Source organism: Sander lucioperca, chromosome 7 (assembly GCF_008315115.2).
Source record: "Sander lucioperca isolate FBNREF2018 chromosome 7, SLUC_FBN_1.2, whole genome shotgun sequence".
NCBI lineage: Eukaryota > Metazoa > Chordata > Actinopteri > Perciformes > Percidae > Sander > Sander lucioperca.
This window is the reverse complement of record NC_050179.1, coordinates 38,520,188-38,544,169: the sequence shown is the minus strand read 5'-3', so window position 1 is coordinate 38,544,169 and position 23,982 is coordinate 38,520,188. Positions and strand designations below refer to the sequence as shown.

At 37.7% G+C, this 23,982-nt stretch overlaps 2 long non-coding RNA genes across 2 annotated transcripts in view; both read right to left on the bottom strand.

The window, feature by feature from the left end:
- Positions 1-9,467: 9,467 nt before the first annotated feature.
- LOC116040117 overlaps positions 9,468-23,982 on the bottom strand; it is an 18,560-nt gene continuing 4,045 nt past the window's right edge. The window contains exon 3 of the long non-coding RNA XR_004102585.1: positions 9,468-9,579. This is a non-coding gene — a long non-coding RNA (uncharacterized LOC116040117). The remainder of the gene's footprint in view (positions 9,580-23,982) is intronic.
- On the bottom strand, positions 19,248-19,855 carry LOC116040116. The gene is made up of 2 exons (XR_004102584.1): positions 19,722-19,855; positions 19,248-19,628 (listed from the first exon to the last, which is right to left on the bottom strand). It is a non-coding gene; the product is annotated as an uncharacterized LOC116040116 (long non-coding RNA).

The window sequence follows — 23,982 nt, the reverse complement described above, 5'->3', positions numbered from 1 at the left end:
ATGCAGTAAATTCATTATGATTTCACTTCCTTCCACACTGTTAGCCTCACGCCTAACTCTGAACATTAGATTTGAAAACTTCCTCTTTCTATTTCTGCTTGTCTTAGTTATGATTAATGACCCCGGCAGGAGACAGATGAGGAGAGGAAAAGAACTAGTTCAAAAGACCAGACAAAAGCAACATTTTCATAACTGATAACCATCATTTAAAATAACCATTTAAAAGAGATTTCACTCTGTTGTTGCACACCTCTGCTTTTCATCAGAAAACCGGTCCCAGCTTTGACAGCAGTATTGAAAGTTTGAAGTTATCACCTTAAGATCTCTTAGAGAAGACATTCTGCGTCTTAATATCCGCACATATTGTTGAGATTCTGTATCTAAATCCCCCTCTAAGCCATGTGTGCTGTGTTTCACTGTAAAGACTTATTTAAGGTTTTATCAGTAATTTAAATGTGTACCTTTGTCTTTAGTTTCTATTGTATATTCAGTGTATAATGTCATGTAATCTGTATATTGGTGATCAAATATAAATCTCTATTGTAATCTCTATTTAAATACATTGTCATTAGTACTAAAGATATTAGAGAGTAATGCTGTAAGGGTTGTAGTGTAGCCTATAGTTGTGTAATATTAAAAGAGCATTAGGGATGAAAGGATGGTTATATGCAGTAATTACATTTCACAACATTGTACTGTGTGTATGTGACACGTTTTTATTTACCATTTTTTCGTGTAACAAAATGGTATCAAACCAAAACTTGCTGCAATTGCCGAGACATAAATGAGCATGTGAATAACCATAATCTAAGTAGGTGTAGTAGTAGTAGTAGTACAGATTATTGAGACATACATGAGGATGTGAATAACCATAATCTAAGTAGGTGCCTAACCAAAACACAATGTAGTACAGATTATTGGCTAGAAAAACTTGACACAGATTAATCTTCATATTCCCAGCCTTGAGCTCTATGTGGCGTCTATTGTCGACCTGTGATCTTTAGGGGTATTAACTCGTGGAAAATGGATTTGTCCTTTTTTTAATTCTTTGTTATTTATTAATATGTTTAAAGTGCCAAATGTAGCCTTACGTATTGGGCCATCTTATTTTACTTCCAAAAGAGTTTACTACACAAACAAAATTTTTCTTGCCAATGAGTTCTACACTGTAAACCCGAATAAGTTACCAGAACTCAAAAAATGTGAGGCAATCAGTTGCCACAATTTTTTTAAGTTGATTAACTTAAAAGTCAAAATTTTCCAGAACTTAAAAGGTTGGATGAATTGCTACATGTACCTTTTGATAACAGTTAAATTAAAAGTGCTCATTTAACTCAACTCAAATATTTGCAGTTAATATGACTTACAGTTTTCTGTTAAGGCAGCTCAATTATTTTCAGTTATTATGACTTAAAGTTTTGAGTTTACAAACCACAGGAATAAGTTCACAGAACTTTAAAAAAATAAGTACACAACCACACCAGTTTATGTTAACCAAACTCAATGTTTATTAGTTTGTGTTGTCATTGTTTTAAGTACACATTAGTCAAATATGTTGAGTTTGTTTACTTAAAAACATGTGACTCAAAACTTAAAAATTTTGTGGCAACTGATTGCCTCACTTACATTAAGTTTACCTAACTTAATATATCTAAAAGTCATGAAAGTCCGCTTTTGAACAGTTAAATTTAAAATTAAATACAAAAATAAATAAACATTTATAAATTAAAATAAATAGAATAAAAAATAATTTTAAAATATACTTAAATAAATTGTATATAAATAAATAAATACATTTGAGAGATTTTTAAGAAGAAAAACTTCTAGCCTTCCAAATGTGTTCCTGGTCACTTAAGGAACACACCGACTTATTGGGAATTTAGCTTATTCCCCATATCCCCCAGAGTTAGATAAGTCCATACATACCCTTCTCATCTCCGTGCGTGTCTGACGCACCCACTGCTAGCTGCTGAGAAACAGCCATCTTCTAACCGTATACATACTGACAACTATTCTCAGAAAGGGTGAAGCACTGATACTTCTGCTACTTGGGCAGAGTGATTTGCACCTGAGAAGCCCCGTGGTGAGGAGCAGAGAGTTCGCCTGGAGTTCTGCAAGCAAATCACTCCACCCAAGTAGCAGTGCTTTGCCTTCTGAGAATATAGTTCCCAGTTTGTATACGGTTAGAAGATGGCTGTGTCTCATGTGACCTTGTTATTCGTACACGCTGTGACTATACAAATCACAACATGTAAATAGGAAAATGTTGGCGTTATTTTGTCACTTATTAGGAGCATAGATGGAGCCGGTTACCTCCAGGATCTGTGCTAAGCTAGGCGTGGGTGCATCAGACAGAGTTACGACACGCACGGAGATGAGAAGGGTATGTATGGACTTATCGAACTCTGGGGGATACGGGGAATAAGCCCCAATAAGTAGGCGTGTTGCTTTAAGGCCCTAGGAAATAAATATGTATCACAAATTTCTGATATTGACCAGACAACTAATCAGATAGTCAGGAAAATAATCGGAGTAATCAAAAACAATAATAAATAATACCAAAATGAAATTATTGTTTGCTACAGCTATAAAAGAAAAAAAAACACTGCTTTTGGCTTCCTGGTTAATTCCTGAGTAAGGCAACAGGGCAGCAATTTGGGTGAAATTTCAAATTTTTTTGAAGTGAAACATTTTCACTTAAAACTCTAAAATGTAAATGTTTTACATAACCAGTATCAAATGCACAGTGAAATGTGGGTCATCTTGTGCAGCCCACAATGGTTAAGAAAAACATTAAAACATACAAAACATTAGCGTTACTTTTGCATTATATTAATGAGAACAAAGGCATATTGTGTAGTTTGGGCCTATTGGCTGAACACCTGCAAAGTAGTGCAGTAACTTTTTGAGGCATTATTTAGACAAAAGGAGATAACTTTGAACTAGCCTTTTATAATGCTTTACCCTGCAGCCTTTTTTCAGATGAGTTTCTACATCATTAAGCCATTCTTGAGGGTCTGCAACCTTGGTGGTAGTTTACCACTTTCTAACCTGTTCACATCTTTAATGCAATCAGACAAATGGCAAACATAAAGTGGACTAATTGCAAAATTCACAAAGCTCATTTGAATCATTGAACCTGTTCAATGTTCCACTGGGTCAACCTATGAAATGTGTAAAAATCTATTTACCTGTTCATCATTGATTTTTTTTTAATTTTAGCCAGAGCATCTGCTGTCTTCCCAGTTTTTGATGCCTTCTGTCTGAATAAGGTCATCGGTTGAGGAAGATGGCGGTCAAGCTCAGGATAGCATGTGTTGGGCAGGTTCTGATTTGTAATCCGCTGGAACTCTGCATACAACTGCATAGAAATAACAGCAGGAGGAGAACACTTAAAAAAAACAGTCCAATTTGAAGAATCTAGCACACATTTATAAAGCAAAAATATCAGCCAGAGAGAGAGCTGAATCCATATTACCTCAGACTCTATTTTGAGACCAGGCCAGAGGTCCATGAGCTCGTTCACTGGTGGGCAGGATATCACTATGGTCTGTCGGCATAGGGGGAATGTGGTCTCCATCATCTTTCTTCAACAATATTTGCAAGCAAATACAAAGTAAAATATGATCTGTTCAGTGCCAAAGGTTAAATATCAATTAGGAAGATGATATTCGTGAACAGAAGACATTCATGAACTGTTGACTTGAATACGGCAAAAAGCATTATTTTGATCAAACAGGCAAGTAGAATAAACAAATGATATGTGTATGTGGGAGTGTGTATGATTTAGGGTTACCACACTAAAACATTGTCTGAAAAAAAAACCAATTTAAGTTACTGGTATTTAGAGGTGTGTGTGTGTGTGTGAGAGAGAGAGATTCATTGGATTACCTGGTATCTTTATCACATCTCCAGTTATCTTCCTTAACTTTTTGAAACTGGAACAGAGAGATGCAAAGGCATAAACTGATCTGAAACTGAACAAGTAAAAGCATTCAAAGAGTGTCGAATTATAAATACTTATAAATGTTCCCTGTTAATGATCTTTTCATTTGATCCCTAAAGTGTGAAGTTACTAAAGCCATCAAGCAAAATTAACATTACTGTAAAGAAAAGCAGCAGCACTTGAACCTTACTGCATGCTTAATCAACAATAATGCCATTTCTACAAACCAAAGCATTACTGTTAAGGGTTTTTACTTTATTCATCTTTGTCATGAAAAGCAGCTTGCCTCCAGCAGGGTCGTTTGTTTTAAAACCGACGCAACACAAGTGGGCGAGCACAGGCAGTTGACTCGTGTTCTGTTAACAGCAATCTCCGTGTCTCAGACAGTCTGCTCACACAGAATTTAAAACGAGCGTCCCTAGAAGCTACAGGGAGCGCGGACTTGCAGTGTAGGAACTCAGTTTGACTCATTATGCTCGTTTATGCTCTTTTAATATGATATTGGACCTTAGCGGTGCACTATTGAAAGTTTCCATCAACAAAAAACTAACTATCGCATATGAGGTGTCTGTTAGTGCTTCTACTAACAACTCATTTTCTAACACCACCTTTAAGCGGGGAATGAGCGTGTGATTACTAGATTCATCCGTCGTAAAATTCTTCAGTGAGTCTGGTAGTGGTAGGTCGCTAGCTGTGCTGCTGGAGTGTGTAAGGTTAGTGGTCGCGCTAATTAGCTAGCTAGCTAGCTAGCTCTTTAGCAGCTAACCTATATCTGACAAGTTGCCAATCCCTACAAGACTTCCGTGATAAGCCAGTGGAGGGCGGGGGCTTGGAGAAGTTCTACACTCTCTGAGACAAACGCATGTAAAAATGTATAATGTATAAAAGAAGTAAAAGTGAATGAATATTAACATTCAAAACTTACAGTAAGTCCAGTGAGGCTGATTGCTGCTGCTTAGGTAGTAACTTCTGCAAGCCTACTGTCTGTTGCTTCCCGCCTTGCTGCGTTGTTCAAACTTTTCTTCTTCTGTTTTTTTCCAAAGAGCGGTAAGGAAGGTAGTATGCATATTAGCACCACCTTCTGCTTCGCAGGTTGAATCAGAGATTAACTCGGCATAAAAAATGATCCCTGCAGCTGCTCAACACTTAAATAAAAATAAAAAATATATAAGCAACATTAAATTGATGACAATAAAAATGCAAAAAATAAATACATTTTGTCCTCCACTAATGTCTAATGCATTTCAGACCATTTGCCTCAATCAAATTGTTACTGTTTTAAAAATACAAAAAATAAATAAAATAAATACATGTTGTCTTCCACTAATGTCTAATGCATTTCAGACCATTTGCTGATTGCAATTTATTTATTATGATCAATTTTACTTATTTGGTGAAGCACTTTGAGATTTTATTGTATTTTAACATGTGCTATATAAATTAAGTTTTTTTTTTAAATCACCCCTATTTGAAACAATAGAAATAACAGGACTTTATCATTCTTAGTATGTAATTACTTAATTCTATTAAGTTGCACTTAAGTTATGTTTTTAAGTTATGCTTACTTATACACAAAATAGTTCCATTTAATCAAAAATTATTAGTTAACAATACTCAAAAATGAAGAACATGTTACACCAACTTGACAAAATTAAGTTAGTATAACTTTTTCTAAAATTTTGAGTATACCCCACTTAATCTATTTAATTACTTTGAACATTCGGGTTTACAGTGTACCTTTACCCATTGTTAAAGGCAATTTGAAGACAATTAAATGTTGAAGAAAATGTAGGGAAAAGTACAGGCCCGAAGGCCAGAGGAAGATCTGACTCCAGTTATCTATACACTCTAATTCCCGTGCCTTGGTTAATGAGACTAATGACACCAGAACTCAGGGATCAAAACTGAGTCGATAGATTAAAGTCAAGAAAGTTTACTGAAGTCCAGCATTTAAGCTTACAAAACACAATTGTGGGTTCACAAAGTTTCCCTTACTGCAGACAAAGTTTACAGAGTTCAAGTCAGCAAAGTCTATGTCAGATTATGAACACCGTCTAACCAAATTCCTAATCTTTTAACATCTTCCTTGAAGGCGTCCCCCTCCTCGCTCTCTCCTGTCTCCAGGCAGATTCACCAGCTCTCTCACACACACAACTGAACTATACGGTAACCAAAGCTTAAGCTAACTTTCTGTGTGTCCCGAGTCTTTACATTATACAGGGAATACAACTTTAATACTGAGAATAACACATCTAGATTATAGAAGTATTTCTACAATGTGAAGAGTTAAAAAATAAAACACAGGATGGAAATGTAAAGTATAACCCTATTTGGTCAAGATCATAAGTAACAACATTGACTGTGAATCAAAGAACCAAAAATGGAATTGGAGTGAGGGATTTGATGAGTAAACAACAGAAAAAGTCATTAGAGATGAATGAAGCTTAGCTAATTTGATTGTGGAACATCGATATGCAAAAAAAGGAACATAAAACTGAAGAATCAATATTACTACAACTTACCACTAGGCAAGGCAAGGCAAGGCAAATTTATTTATATAGCACATTTCAGCAGCTGTGCAATTCAGTGTGCTTTACATAACAAATAAATAAAACACAGCTAGAAATTAATACAAGTTAATACAAAATTAAAAATAGTTAATACAAAATTAAAAGCAATTCATACAAAATTAAAACAGTTAATCAAAAACAGATTAAATACAGGCATAAAAGAATGAAATTCTCAATACAGTGAAGTGCAATGAATTAAACAAAGGCAGTATTGAAAAGAAAGGTCTTCAGCCTTGATTTAAAGGAGCTGAGCATAGGTGCCGATCTACAGTTTACCGGAAGTTTGTTCCAGATACGTGGTGCATAGAAACTGAACGCTGCTTCCCCCTTTTTTGTTCGGATTCTGGAGATGGCAAGCAAACCTGTCCCTGATGATCTTAGAAGCCTCTGCGTTAACAAGTAGAAAGGTAATTTGGCCGTAAACCATTTAGCGACTTGTAAACCAGCAGAAGAATTTTGAAATCTATTCTTTGAGGTATAGGAAGCCAGTGTAGAGACTTCAGAACTGGAGTGATATGATCCGCTTTCCTTGTGTTTGTAAGGACTCGAGCAGCTGCATTCTGAATCAGCTGCAGCTGTCTGACTGATTTTTTAGGGAGACCTGTAAGGACACTGTTACAGTAGTCTAATCTACTGAAAATAAAGGCGTGGATAAGCTTTTCCAAATCCTGTTGACACATAAGTGTTTTACCCTTGATATATTTTTAAGGTGGTAAAAGGCAGATTTTGTTATTGTCTTAACGTGACTGCTAAAATTTAGGTTAGGGTCCATAGTTACACCAAGATTTCTGGCTTTGTCTGTTGTTTTTAACATTATTGTTTGAAGCTGGGCGCTGGTTCTTAATCGTTCCTCTTTTGCTCCAAAAATAATTACCTCAGTTTTTTCTTCATTTAATTTAAGAAAGTTGTGGCACATCCAATCATTAGTTTATTCAATGCACCTAGCCAGTTTTTGTATTGGACTGTAGTCTCTAGGCGACATCATTATGTAGATTTGCGTGTCATCAACTATGGTAACTTACGTTATTGTTTTTCATTATCTGGGCCAGTGGAAGCATATAGATATTAAACAGAAGAGGCCCCAGGACAGAGCCTTGGGGAACTCCACACGTCATGTCTTTGTGCTCAGAAACATAATTACCTATGGACACAAAGTAACTCCTATTCTTTAAATAGAATTGGAACCACTTTAGTACCGAGCCAGAGAGGCCGACCCAGTTTTCTGATTGATCCAAAAGTATGTTGTGGTCAACCGTATCGAATGATAATAGATATAGATATATAGATAGATTGAGTAATATTAGGACTGTAGTTTTACCACCATCTGTGTTCAAGTGGATGTCATTAAAAACTTTGACAAGAGCTGTTTCTGTGCTGTGGTGAGCTCGAAATTCCGATTGGAAGGCATCAAAAATATTGTTTAGGGATAGAAAAATGTTGAGTTGCTGAAAAACTGCTTTTTCAATAATTTTGCTTAAAAATGGAAGGTTTGATATCGGCCTATAGTTGTCCATTAGTGACGTGTCTAGATTGTTCTTTTTTTAAGATTTGCTTGATGACTGCAGTTTTCAGGGCCTGTGGGAAGATACCTGAGAAAAGAGACATGTTTACAATCTGTAGAAGATCCAAAGCCAAACAATTCGAAACATTTTTAAAGAAATCCATCGGTAGAATATCAAGGCAACAGGGGGAGGTTTTTAGATGTTGTATAATGTCCTCTAGGTTTTTATAGATAATCATTTGAAATTGTGTCATATTGGGACTTTCAAGAGAACTTTGACCTTAGTAGGAGCAATGGCGTTAATAATGTTAGTAATTCTACAGTTGAAGTTATCTACGAGTTCAGTTACTGAGGCTCCAGAGGGGGCGGATGTGGAAGAAAAAAGCTGAATACATTTTTCACTGGTGCTTTCAGTAATGTATCGTTTTCCAATTACCTTTGTTTGAACACTTTTTTGCACAGAGATAGATCTCTTAAAAGAAACACAGGAATGATCAGAAAGAGCAACATCATTCACCACAACCTTGGAAATGTTAAGACCTTTTGAGATAATTAAGTCCAGGATGTGTCCCTTATTGTGCGTAGGCTCTGTTACATGTGGAGTCAGCCCATAATTATCAAAGATACAGCACAGCTCTTTTGTCCCTTTATCCTGGGGGTTTTCGACATGGATGTTGAAATCACCAGCAACAATTACACAGTCAAAGTCAACACAGATCATAGACAGTAGTTCAGTAAAATCATCAAAAAAGGCAGCACAAGTAAATAATTAGAAATATAGCTCTAGCAGTGGACCTTAGCTGAAGAGCCACATATTCAAAGGAAGCAAAATTTCCAACAGATATTTGCAATGACAAGTTGGCTGTTTGCAGTTGAGTGATTTCTACCACTTTGCCGACTCACCAATTTGTGTGGTCTATTATTAGTAATGACTGAAATGATGTAGCTGGTCTGTGGACCAGCAGAGTTATGTGTAGAGGAGAAGGAGGTTATTGGAGAGTGCGTCTGGGAAGTGTATTTGGGGTCAGTAATTTTATGGTACTACTGGGCTTGCCAAGTTAGAAATATTATCAGTTGGAAGTTGGGAACTAGTTCTCGTTTGGTAGCACTGGAATCACTAACATGCTATCCATTGGAGATCACAACAACACTTTATGTTAACAAACTGCAGTCCCTGATGAATGTAGAGGGGTTCCCCCCTTTACAAGCCACATTGAAAGCTTGGCAGGACTGTAATAGGTATCTGAGCACAGAAGGTCATATAAGCAAAAACTCTCCTATTGCATTTAACCCCGACTATCTAGCTCTCTCTCAAACTGACTTTCGAAATTGGTCACTTCATGGTTTAAAAACTTTTTCAGATATGTTTGATGAAGACTCTGAGTCCGTTAAATCCTTTACTGCTATTTGTGCAGAATATCAAATTCCTAGAAGAGATTTTTTTAAATACTTGCAGGTTCGTCACATCATCGTATCTTTACATAAAAAGGGACAACTTAGACTCTATCCCACTGAGCTGGAACAATTTATTATCTTTGCTACTTCGCTTAAGTGTAAGATATCTCACTTGTATAGAATTTTGTCTGAAAGTTTCCAGAACTCTTTTTCTTCTTTGAAAACAAATTGGGAATTAGAGCTTAAAAAGAAGTTTAGTGAAAAAGAACCCAGTAACAGTTAGCAGTTAGTTAGCAGGTAGCAGTTTAGCGTTGGCAGCGCCTCTCATCAGTTTCATCAGTTTGCTGTACTGTTCACACTACACAACTTGCAGTTGTAATTGTGAGTCTTGAAGTTTAGACTACATGACTGAGTGGTGACAGGACTCACTAACTACCAGATGGTTCACCAGTAGGAATCTCAGATGAGTCTGCCTGCTCTCCAAACTATGTTTTGTCACCAAAACACGAAAGAAGTGATTGAGGAAATGACGTAATACCATGCCCAATACAGAATGTATTTTTCATTCAACCTATATTTATCCTTGAGAGATCATTGACCCTCATTTACAGTGTCATTGAGTCAGAACAACAACACAGAAAGCACAATCATAAGAAATATAGAAAGACAATAAAAGATTCAGAATTGGAAAATGATATGATAAATACATTTCAATCAGGAGAAACTTCGTTGCAGATATGCAAAGATTTATTGTACATATGCATGATTTGAAATGTGCAGTCTTTGGAGATTAGACTCCATCGTTATTTAAAAAATATAATTTTTTTAAAAGGGGTAGAAAGCTGAAAGATAATCCCCCGATGGAGTCTAGACACTGATGGTGGCGCGAGGAGCCTGGAAACCAAAACCGAAGAGCTGTCGGTAGTGGCCTGCCGGATGTGGACCCAGGAGCCGTGTGTGATGAAGACTGGAGGAGCAAGGGGAGGAGGAGGGTTGTGTTCTTATCCTGAAATGACAACTGAGCAGCAGAGAGAGACAGGTTTAAAACAGGGATGTCATGCAGTGATTGGCTCGTGATTTTCATGGCCGCTTCTGATTGGTTAAGATAAAAGTGAACACCTCTACAGCTGATCCATTTAGAGGAGAGAGAAAGTGATTTTTTAGATGTTTTAGAAGTCTTCCTGAAAGAATTTGCGCTGAGCTCCATTTGGATAATAGGGATGCAAAAGTAAATACAATTATGTAAAGCAGCTACAAGTAGAAGTTTGCGGGTTTAAAACCAGATTTCTAAATTCTATATCTGTTCAACTGTGGTGGACTTTCCAGTTTACGAACTTGTGCTGTGTTGAGACAGTGGTAGCCAGGTCTCATTCAGGTCAGTGACCAACATAACCTCTAACCTTTTCAGGCAGAGGATTACTTCCACTCTGTGTCTGGGTCCTTCTGGGAGTAATCTCGGGGTACAGGGGTTCTGGAGAAAGCTGCGAGCAGCAACACCAGGCCGAGCAGTGGCCCGGTCTGAATCATGTATCCAAAGTTCCTGTTCAGACCAAAAGACACCTTTACTACTCTCTGACTCTTCCTGAAGGTGGTCAGATGGCACCTCCCCTCCTAGTCTGTCAAATGCTGACAAATTAACTTTAATGTTGTTACCTCTCCTGGAGAGTCCTTTCTTAAGATTATTTTTAATGTTTAGACTCCAATTTTGAGATGTATTCAGGAGCTTCTTTTTTGCAGCTTCATAGAATCTCTCTCTCCCTCTTCTTCCTCGTTTTTCAGTAAATGTTTCTTCTTATCCTGGAAAATGTGAAAATGACTACAAACTAAGACTTATCAAGTTGACACAGAGTTAAAGAAGGTAAAGTCAGCTTATGAGACTTTGGAAACATTGTGTAATTATGATAGAAAAGACAATATTCAAGTTAAACATTTAAAGATTAAAATTCAGTCTGTGTGTGATGTTAACTAGGACAAATATATTTATTGTATTCTCCACATAACATACAAAAACATTTCATTTCACAATGACCAAAATGTACATCCTAACAAACACATGAAGGCACTTTGAATATAATGGAAGTATCTGCTGATGTACTTGTTGACAAGATAATGAAATGTGACAAGATACTAAAATAACATCTTGATGGATAAAAAGAAATCATCAGACACGTAATAATAACAAAAAATGCTCATAAGTCAATATGAAAAATAAATTACCCATTTTCTATTATAGACATTCTCTTAAATTAACGACACTCCTTCTTTCCTCCACAACCATCCTTTTAACTGTACCTTGAGATGTGTTAAAGAGGCTGCCTTCACAACATAATGACAAAGAAAACAGGTCATAACTAAACCAATGAGACAGGACTAGACCCCCCTGTGATGTGGCCAGACGCACACATCCCCCCTCCCACCCATAAACATTTATACATTCATTCAGCAAGCAATAAATCAAAGCATGTATTACATATTGCAGTTCTTTTCATTTTTCTTCAGCCAAAGCAGTGAACCTCGTTGGACATTTGTTTGGACGGACTTTCCTTTCACAGATCCAGTTGAGTAGAGTGGAACCGTTTTTATCATTCCAGCTGTTTTCAGGATCAAAATAACGTATTTCCACACAGTCTTCACCGTTCCGATCGTTAGGCTCCCCAGAATCCCAGTAGCTGAAAAAAAGAGCTTTTATCAGAGAACACAACCCAAGAAGCACAAGATAGTGATTTAGTTTGAATGGACCAAATGGAAAAAATGTGTGAACCTTTTGGTCAGTGGAGTCCCATCCACCCATTTCCACGTCCCCTCTGTCTCTGAGTCAGTCAGGCCAATCCACATGAACTTCTTAAATTTTGTTGTGAAATCCTTGTTTACAAAAGAGTAACAAACTTTAAACAATATAGCAGAATCTTTACAACATTCACACCCATTAAACCAATGTTTATGTATCTGCCACCGCAATGATCTTTGCATTCATTCAACATTTTTACTCTTTATTTTAAACTACGTCTGACTGACACACACACACACACACACACACACACACACACACACACACACACACACACACACACACACCTGTTCTTTGCTGTTGATAATCACCAGGTCTGCACCCTTTTGAAGACAGTCATCTCTACTCTGTTGCCAGGTTTTCTTGGTAGAAGAAATGTAGTAGAAACTACCGCTGAAATACTCCCATCCTTTTTGAGATTAGTGAAAACAGAAAGAACCCAAATGAAAAACAAAATTAACAAATGATCTTTCATTGGGATAACAAAAGGGCCATTTGTTATTTTGGGGAAAAATAAAAATGATTGTAAAGTCAATAAATGTAAATGTGACAGTAGTTATAAATGTCGCATGAGAACAATTTTATGAATTATATGTGAGCAAAACTGTCAACTTTAAAACTTTACATCCACAAAGCCAATATATAAATTCTTAAAATCTATTGCACCATTCATTCTGTAGCTCGTAGTCTTCTTACTTTTGGACTTATGCTATAACTTACTAATGGAAGAATGAAAAAGGAAGGAAAATTGTTGACATATTTGAAGTGCAGCACATTGTTTGTGACAGACTACATCTCTTGACATTTACTGCATGATGATACTGAGAAGCACACTCTGTAATGTGCTGTTGAGTTATTGTAATTTGGAACAGACAAGGGCATGATGATGATATTGTGCCTCATTCACTCGAAACGGGAACTCCTGCTGCCACCACGTGGTTGCTTGCGATAGAAACTTGGGTGCTCCGCCCAGGTAGATTTAGACTCCCCCAGGTAGATAAAATCTGAATTACATTTTTTTCCAATCCACAAAGTATTTTTATAGTACAAAGACTAGCGACGCACCCCTCCCCCTCGTGAAGTCGCGGTCCGCGTGCATGACACAGCGTCAACGATTCTCTTCAGGCTCAGAGGCTAACGTTAGTAGCAGCACGCTGCTTGCGGTGTTGTGGCTTTCCCGATTAACTGTACTGATAAACCGCTGTGAAAGCGTCCCGAACAAGATTTATCAGAGTCTGGTCGTTCACCCTCTCCACGGCAGTGTGTTCCGCTAGAGCTTATCTTTATAATGGAGTTAACTGGAGTTACCGGAGCCAACCACTAACCATAGCTAATCGTTGCTAATCGTTGCTGACCTAGCCTTCAGTTCCCATTCTCTCTGTCTCCGTGCCCGTATCCATGAACTGTAATTATGGACTTAAGATTGAATAAAATCAGAGATTTTATTAAGTAGTCTGTAAAAGTTACAAAGGAGTTTGAAAAAATGTCAAATAAACAGATTGCCAGTCTGGATGTCTATACTAGAAAATAGGTAAAGTACCTGAACTTTCTGGAGGGCTCCTAAGAAGCTTTGTGCTGGGGAGAGACGTGTATGATGGGCTTATGGTGTTGTCATTTATACATATGTTTATTTGGTTTATGGTTTATTGACTACTTTGTTACTATTTTGTAGAATGATCTGGAATATTGTAGTTACTGTGTCATCTTTTCTTGATTTTTGTCGAGGTGGGTGGTGATGATGGAGGGGGGATTTGTTCATGTCGCCAGTTGTTTTGTATTTTGTTAAAAAAGAAAAACATGTTAATCACAAAAAAGAGAACAGACACTGCAAAACAATGGAGTTACCCCTTTATATTTGCTGTTTCACATTGTTCTGTTCACAGCGCCAACAATGGTTTCTTTATAGTAAACCAGTCCCTCCAGGATTTCGCGATGTCGCGATCGCAATAATTCACGCAAATTCAACAAATCACTGTGAATTTGGTGCAACTCGCAATTTTGATCAATCACAGCAACTTTTCCGCAAATTTGACCAATAACCGGAGTTTCCCACGACTTCAACCAATCACAGCACATCCCACATGCCAGACTTTACGTCAGTATGTGACTCTGAGGCGTACTCTGAGAGCCACTGACCAAGCGGGAGTGAGAACGGGTTGACGTAACACACATACGTCGCCAACAGGGGCGGATTGGCCATCGGGAATACCGGGAACAATCCCGAACGGCCGGTCCATTTCAGGCCAAACCGGCCGGTGGTCAATACGTTTTTTTTTTTTTTTTTTTTCTTTCATATGCGACCAGCCTGGCCGGCCGTTCAGCTGCAGCGGAGCGCTATGTCTGTGTGTTTTTCAGACCGGGCCAAACCAATACTTTCAATCTTGAGGGGGGATACGAGCGGCCCCTCCTAACTTGGACTGATCCTCGTTTTTGGAGTCTCCAACTGACTGTGCACATGACATGCTGGTAGTTAGCAGTATACTGTGACTTATGTGTTCGAGATTAGGTTTTGCTGACCTGGTTGTGTTCAGTGCAGTGGTGACTTGCTTATACAACCTGAGGAGGCAGGTGTCATCCTAAAGTTTCTTGAAGGTCTTCAGCGTAATCTGATTCTCTTTATACCATAAAAACACTATTGGAATTAAAATAACTGCAAAAAATCCTTCTGCTCGTGCACCAAGGACACTCGCGTAAAAGGCCTCTCCATCTTAAAGTCCTGGGCTGAATTTCAGTCCCAGTACGGCCCTGGTCGCCAAATTAATTTCCTTGTTTCTGATATGAAGACAAGACGTGTGTGACTCGAACATCACACATTTACCAACAAAACGTACAGCGAAAGGCCGTGCAAAACATTTCAGAATGTCCTGCCAACCTGTATACATTTTAACATCAATGTACGCTCTAACGATTTTTCACTCTAAAGTCGCTCAAAGCTGCTGTTGTTTCCTGTCGGTTCTCTGCAGGGCAGGGCTGCTGCTCAGATCCCCCCACTACTGATGCGCGCACACACACACACACACACACACACACACACACACACACACACACACACACACACACACGGTGGATGAAGGAAAAACAAGATGAGACGTACAGGATGACCTAAATTGAGGACGTTATTATAAGTGCAATGATAAGTTAAAGTCCAATAAGTACTTTATCAAACCATATGAATGTGTGTCCCAGGCCAGGTTAGGAAATTAACTAACAATGTAAAGATCAACAACGTTGACAACTGACACATGTTCAAATTTGATTCATTCAATGAATTATTATTTTTTGTCTTAAATACACCAGCCATTTTCATATTTTACCAACATTTACAGCATCCTGAGCCTTTTTGGTAAGGTTACTAGGAAAACTCAGCCCAGAGTAATTTTATTCTCCCCAAAACAAGTTTCCTTTTTACAAAAATAAATCAAAACTTTATTTTACAACTTTCACTGTCTCTCGCAACTTCATTGCAACAAAAATACAAAAGACATAGCAACTTTTATCGCAATTTTTTACAAAAGCTCCCGCGAAATCAGGCATTTTGGGCTGCAACAATCTCAGAAAAAGGCTGCGAAATCCTGGAGGGACTGGAAAACACAGGAAGTGCTGTGTTGTTAGCAGGAGATGTCACAGGGACCAAACTGACAAAATTAGAGGAAGAATGAGAGAGGAAGAAATGACGAGGAAGTAAAGTTAAGGTGAGAAGACTTAGCCTGATCTGTTCTCACCTGTCTCCAGATTAGTCCTCAGCCTGTCCCTCTCCTCCTCCAGGTCCTTGATCTAGTTGGTTAGCTGGTCTTGGTTACTAAAATTAGTTGCGTTGCAGTCCGAGTGGGTAGAGTATACTGATAGGATATACATAAATAAAGAAAATATATACATTTTGAATGAATTTAAAACCAAATTTTTGTTCAGGTTTAGTTTGACAGCAAAACAGTTGCGTAGAGGTTTTGACAGCAACATGTGAAGTTACATCACTGAGTGTTTGAACTTGTAATATGGTGGTGCTACTGATGCAACTCTTAGCACATTTTGACTTACACAATACAAAGAAACCATACTCACGTCAGGCGTAGAGAAACATTGAGAATGGCTTGTATGACACACAGCAGCCCAAAGCTGAGGAGAAGCACCTGGCAGAGTCTTCTCTCTGTAAAACCAACACAGACTCACCAACAAAAATGTAAACCACTCTGGCAGCCATGTGAGGCTGCCATGTGCTGTTGACACATTAAAATAATGATAAATTAGCTTTCAGTAAGATTACCAAAGAAATTAACCAAACTAACCAACCTACATTAGCATGCTAATGGTTGGCTGAATGGAGAGTTACATATATGGTTCAACGTGGTCTGAGCAGTGAAATGTGTTTCCTCTTTTGGTCCCTGTCTTTGTGTGAGAGTGAGCTAAAAAATCCATTTCTACGCAGTTAACAGATTAAGTAAGAGGTTGGATAGAGGAAGAAACTAGTTGACTCACACTGAAACCTAAATCATGCCATTACTTCATCTCCCGTTAACCTTTGTACATACTATATGTATTTTTTATTCTACTTCATGCACCTATGGGAGAAGTGTAAAAGGGTATTGAATAGAAATGAGCACAATCCTCTTTATTACTGTTTGTACTCTGTCCTGTACAGTCAGTGATACATTGTGATGGGAGAATGTTCCTGCATCTACAGGTTAGGATGCTTTACTGTGGCTGTTTTAGTTCATTTACATACTTTTTTTAATAAAGCAGTAGGCAGCTTAATAAGTGGTCCATAATAAAATAATTAAAAACATATATATTTCAAAATTTGATAAAAGCAGACATGAGCCAGAGTGTAAGGATTTGTAGACAGAGAAAACAAACTGAGTAATGATATACATCGTGTTAGGTGAAACTGTGTCTATTAGAAACTCATACATGATACTTCCACATATGTGTATCACCAAATAAAGCATCAGTCACACACACTACGCAGGAAACTGGTACTGGACAACCTGGTTACCAACATCGTACCTTACAAAGACTAAATCGAACTAAAGACCATAATATACAGTTCTTTTTTATTCCATTTTAAAATATGTAATAAAATACCTCCAATCTGAAGACAAACTTCAGATCACTGTGTTAACTGCACACAAAAAACACACAATCAGTGAAACTGGCTAACAACTCAAATGAACCATATATATATTTTTTTATTATACAACATATCTCAACTTATTTTTGAATTTCCACTGCATCATATCACTCACAGCTCACGCTCTTGTGTTTGCACATTTTATTAAGTATGATAGAAGTATGCATGTTGCATTTCTGTTTATAAATGTCAGATCAAGATCACTTTATCTGTAGGAAGGTAAGCATTGTTTCCTGTTTACGTGCTGTTTGTACATCTGGTCCTAGCTGAAGAAGTAGCTTTGACTTTAACCTACCATATTTACACACTACACCATATGTACAACTGTTAAACTGTTGTTGCCATTATACTGTATGTTCCTGTACAGAGTGAATCTTTGTCGAGCTACATAGATACAAGTTGGTTGTGTTGGGTGTGAGATGTTCTCGTGGTTTCAAATGCAGTAAATTCATTATGATTTCACTTCCTTCCACACTGTTAGCCTCACGCCTAACTCTGAACATTAGATTTGAAAACTTCCTCTTTCTATTTCTGCTTGTCTTAGTTATGATTAATGACCCCGGCAGGAGACAGATGAGGAGAGGAAAAGAACTAGTTCAAAAGACCAGATGAAAAACATTTTCATAACTGATAACCATCATTTAAAATAACCATTTAAAATACATTTCACATTGTTGTGGCACACCTCTGCTTTTCATCAGAAAACCGGTCCCAGCTTTGACAGCAGTATTGAAAGTTTGGATTTATCACATTAAGATCTCTTAGAGAAGACATTCTGCATCTCAACATCTGTACATATTGTTGAGATTCTGTATCTAAATCCCCCTCAAAGCCATGTGTGCTGTGTTTCACTGTAAAGACTTATTTAAGGTTTTATCAGTAATTTAAATGTGTACCTTTGTCTTTAGTTTCTATTGTGTATTGAGTGTATAATGTCATGTAATCTGTATATTGGTGATCAAATATAAATCTCTATTGTAATCTCTATTTAAATACATTGTCATTAGTACTAAAGATATTAGAGAGTAATGCTGTAAGGGTTGTAGTGTAGCCTATAGTTGTGTAATAGTAAAGGAGCATTAGGGATGAAAGGATGGTTAAATACAGTAATTAAATTTCACAACATTGTACTGTGTATCTGACACGTTTTTGTTTACCATTTTGTTGTGTAACAAAATAGTATCAAACCAAAACTTGCTGCAATTGCCAAGACATAAATGAGCATGTGAATAACCATAATCTAAGTAGGTGTAGTAGTAGTAGTACAGATTATTGAGACATACATGAGCATGTGAATAACCATAATCTAAGTAGGTGTAGTAGTAGTACAGATTATTGAGACATACATGAGGATGTGAATAACCATAATCTAAGTAGGTGCTTAACCATAACACAATGTAGTACAGATTATTGGCTAGAAAAACTTGACACAGATTGATCTTCATATTCCCAGCCTTGAGCTCTATGTGGCGTCTATTGTCGACCTGTCATCTTTAGGGGTATTGTACTTTTTTTACTTCTTTATTAATTATTAATATGTTTAAAATGCCAAATGTAACTTTACATATTGGGTCATCTTATTTTACTTCCAAAAGAGTTACTACACAAACTACATTTTTCTTGACAATGAGTTCTACCTGTACCCATTTTGCCGAAGTTAAAGGCGATTTGAAGACAATTAAATGTGAAGAGTTAAAAAATAAAACACAGGATGGAAACTTCGGTCAGAACAATGAAGAGTGTTTACATTACCACCAGAGAAACAGGTAATTCATTAGAAATATAAAGTATAACCCTATTTGGTCAAGATCATAAGTAACAACTTTCCAGACGCACACATCCCCCCTCCCACCCATAAACATTTATACATTTATTCAGCAAGCAATAAATCAAAGCATGTATAACATATTGTAGTTGTTTCATTTTTTTTCAGCCAAAGCAGTGAACCTCGTTGGACATTTGTTTCTATGTGTTAACAGGTCACTTTACTGCAGCGCAAATAACCAGGCTTCAGATTATCCCACACTGAGCTGGAAATGATTTTCACTTGGAAATGATGTGTCCACATGAGTATATTCAGGTTGCTTTTGTGAAGATTTAAATTGTATCAGCAATATATTTATTGTCCTTAGTTTTCTGTCTGGTGGGTTTGGTTACAGAGTTATGGACGGTCTTTCCTTTCACAGATCCAGTTGAGTCGAGTGGAACAGCCTACATCATTCCAGCTGTTTTCTGAATTATAAAAACGTATTTCCACACAGTCTTCACCGTTCTCATCGTTAGGCTCCCCAGAATCCCAGTAGCTGAAAAAAAGAGCTTTTTATCAGAGAACACAACCCAAGAAGCACAAGATAGTGATTTAGTTTGAATGGACCAAATGGAAAAAATGTGTGAACCTTTTGGTCAGTGGAGTCCCATCCACCCATTTCCACGTCCCCTCTGTCTCTGAGTCAGTCAGGCCAATCCACAGTCTCTTCTGAAAGTTTCTGGTGAAATCCTTGTTTAAAAAAGAGAGTCACAAACTTTAAACAATATAACAGAATCATTCCAACATTCACACTTATTGGACAAATTTCAATGTATCAGCCACCACATTGACCTGTACATTGATTCAACATATGTATTCTTTATTCTAAACTACGTCTGACACACACACACACACACACACACACACACACACACACACACACACACACACACACACACACACACACACACACACATACACACACACACACACACACACACACACACACACACACACACACACACACGTAGTGCGTCTCACTATCTTTGTGGGGACCCATCATTGGCATAATGCATTCCCTTTCCCCTTACCCTAACCTTAACCATCACAACTAAATGCCTAACCTTAACCCTTACCCTCACCCTAACCATAACCTAATTCTAACCCTAATCCTAAAACCAAGTTTTAACCCTCAAACAGACCTTTAAACTTGTGGGGTCCAGCATTTTGGCCCCACAAAGCTGTCCGGAGTATACTGTATTCCCGTTTTTTTGGACCCCACGAATATAGTTAAACAAGAACACACACACACACACACACACACACACACACACACACACACACACACACACACACACACACACACACACAGGCACACACACACTACTCTGTTGCCAGGTTTTCCTGGTAGAAGAAATGTAGTAGAAACTACCGTTCAAATACTCCCATCCTTTTTGAGATTAGTGAAAACAGAAAGAACCCAAATTAACAACAAAATTAACACAACTTTTTCATTGGACTTTCATTGGGACAACAAAAGGCCAATATACTATTTGGGGGAAAATAAAAATGATTGTAAAGTCAACAAATGTAAATGTGACAGTAGTCATAAATGTTGCATGAGGCCAGTTTTATGAATTATATGTGATCAAAACTGATCAATACATATTTAAAATGCAGCACATTGTTTGTGACGGACTACATCTTTTGACATTTACTGCATGATGATACTGAGAAGCACACTCTGTAATGTGCTGTTGAGTTATCATAATTTAGATCAGACAAGGGCATGATGATGATTTTGTTCCTCATTCACTTGAAACAGGAACTCTATTTATGTGTAGTATATCCGTCTTCTTCCCAGTAAAACATCAAAGTTCCACAGAAGTGATCAAAAAACAGTATTTTCATATATCAGTGTTTTCTCATACATTAAGTCACGCCCAGGGAGATTAGGTCCGAATAAAAATAAATTCCCATTTAACAATGTATTTTTATAATATAATATATATTTATTTCAGACTCACAAGTAGGTCCATAACAGGAAATACACAAAGGACATATCTAAATATATATATATATATATATATATATATATATATATATATATATATATATATATATATATATATATATATATATATATGTGGGGAATTCGTAGGGTACAGATTAAAAAATAAACCATTAAATGGCACTTTCTGGAGAGTTTTGTGCAAAGAAATGGAGAAATCGAGTCTTACATGATATGTGCAAAACTGCAAGGTTAAGAGCCCATACTTTGCATTGCTGAAGTATCAACAGGTATTAGGGCATTTAGCATTTACATTACTGTTAATCAGTCATCAGTTGATTAAACATTATACCTTGTTATGATATATGAAGTGACCCATACAATGTGCCAAACATAATGTGCCACATGAAGAGACAGTGCAGCATATGACAGTAGCAACAGCTGAGAAGATTTGGGTCTGTGGTGACCAGGTCCACCTCACAAACTTCCTTCTCTCATTCTCTCTCTTTACTACTACTGCAACTCAGACACACACACACACACACACACACACACACACACACACACACACACACACACACACACACAATCAGATCAAACTTTTTTCAGTTACATAACTAACCCTAACCCTTACATTCATTTTGTGGTGACCTAATATAACCAAACCCATCACACACACACACACACACACACACACACACACACACACACAGACAGACGGCGACCTGCAGCTCATGAGATTGTTTTTTCAAAGCAGTAGACGGTCTTCTCGAACTTTCGGGTGCTTTCATAAGCATCACTTTCATCAAATTTTATGTGACATATTTCCAGTCTGGACACAAACAAATATGCTTATGTGCTGGGGCTGAGCCCCGGGAAGCCCTGGCCCAATTTAACCACCGTACATACATACAAAATACAATACATGTGTCCTTTTAAGAATTTGTGTGCAAGCTGTCATGCCAGTGTTTTCAGACCCAACAGAAATCTTTCAGGGGCGGGCGGTTTGAACATTTATGCGGTAGGGAGCGGGCAGTCCAAAAAAAAAACAGCGGGTCCCAGCATTTAGGAGCTCTTCTCCTGATCAGTGCTTTAACCCACTGTTCATAGGTTGGCCTGGCTAGGTTTCATAAGAAAATCAGAAAAGCACACAGAGCATCCAGTTGGACTCCATCCAAAATGCTTTATTAATGCTCCTATATCTGTCTCTCTCATTTATTTCCTGACTTGGAAAGAAACTTTAGGACAATCTTTACCGGGAACTTTACATATAAGATGATCACTTGCATTTGCACATTATTAGACTACCACCCTTTTGGTTCCAAACTCTGATTATTGAAATCATCATCATACTTACCTAAGTTATTCATCTTCCTCTTCAGGTCATCTCTCTCATCAGTCAGGTTTTTTAAACCAGCCTCAACATCTGAAACAGAATTCCCATTGTCTGTTGCATTAATCTAGCGATGACAGGGTGTTTCTTTCCTCTTCTTCATCTAATACCATATCATTAGCTTTCTTGTAACTATATCAGTGATCACTAGTGATCCTGAGATGATTGTTTTTGGATCTCATCCTCTCCATAATGTAGGAACACAGAACTGAAACTGCTGTGTCATTGAATGTCACTGCAAAGTAAAAAAGAAGTGTGGATTATGATGTGGCACTTTGTTACCATTCATAAAGTGATCTACACTTATACACTTATTTAATCTGCGTAGTAGCCAGTTGCACTTCATAGTCTAAAATGATCTGATCAATTCAAACCACCAACAGTGGATTATCATATCAATCCTGGTCTCTCATTGTCAGACCTATCTCTACAGCGCTGTGGAGGAAGGTCTGGCCCCTCCACACATACACTACACATAGGAATAAACATGGTCAGGGGTTGTTTGCATTTCTTTAAACCAATCACAATCGTCTTGGGCGGCGCTAAACTCTGGAGGCAGCGAACATGGCTCTGCAAAATCATCTCAGGAAGGAACTTGTTTTGGTGAAACATTTGCACCCAGCAAAAGAAAACGCCTCATACAGTATTATATTAAGGTAACTGTTGTTGGGTACACGTAGGGGTACAGATCAGATTATTGGCATATTATCAAAGATGTTTATCAATATTAATAAAGTTATGAATATGGTTATTAATAACTTTATCAAATCAACAAACAATCAAAACGGGGCACCACCCTGAAACTTCAGGGGCCAATATTGAACTGTGGAATAGTCTCATTTGTCAGTGGAAGGGTGAAATCCGAGCACTGACCTGTGTTTAACCAGCAATTAATACAATAAGTATACAAATAATCACAAACAACTGCTAATTAAAGTATAGTAGAATTTATTAACTTCAAAATTATCAATGGCCAATCAATAACCCTTTAATCAATTAAAACCAATATACGTTTCTTTTAAGTACAACAAAACAAAGCAAAAACAAAACAGCATGTGGGGAGACCCTCTGTGTGTGTGTGTGTGTGTGTGTGTGTGTGTGTGTGTGTGTGTGGGTGTGAAAGATTAGGGGGGGGTTGACGAGGTGTAGTCTAGCCAAAGACTACAAAAATGGCTACTCCTGTGAGCTGAACAAAACTGTTTCACCCCAAGAGGGCGGTATTGATAGGCTAGGCTAAGATTAGCCGTTAGCTCATTCAGGCTAAGCTATGTGCTACCAACAATAGGCTAGCTGCTAAGCTAACGTGTCTGCACACGTGTGGTTGACAAGAGGGAGACACAGGAGCGCAGAACTGTGGAGCGGTGCGCGCTCTGCAGTTTATGTGACTCGCTGTTTGGCCAGCTGTTCACCTTAGCGCGTGTGGGTAACTAGCTATGTGTTCATATATGTGTGTGTAAGAGAAAGGTTAGAGAAGTAGGAAAGGACGGGGACGGAAGACTTCCGGAA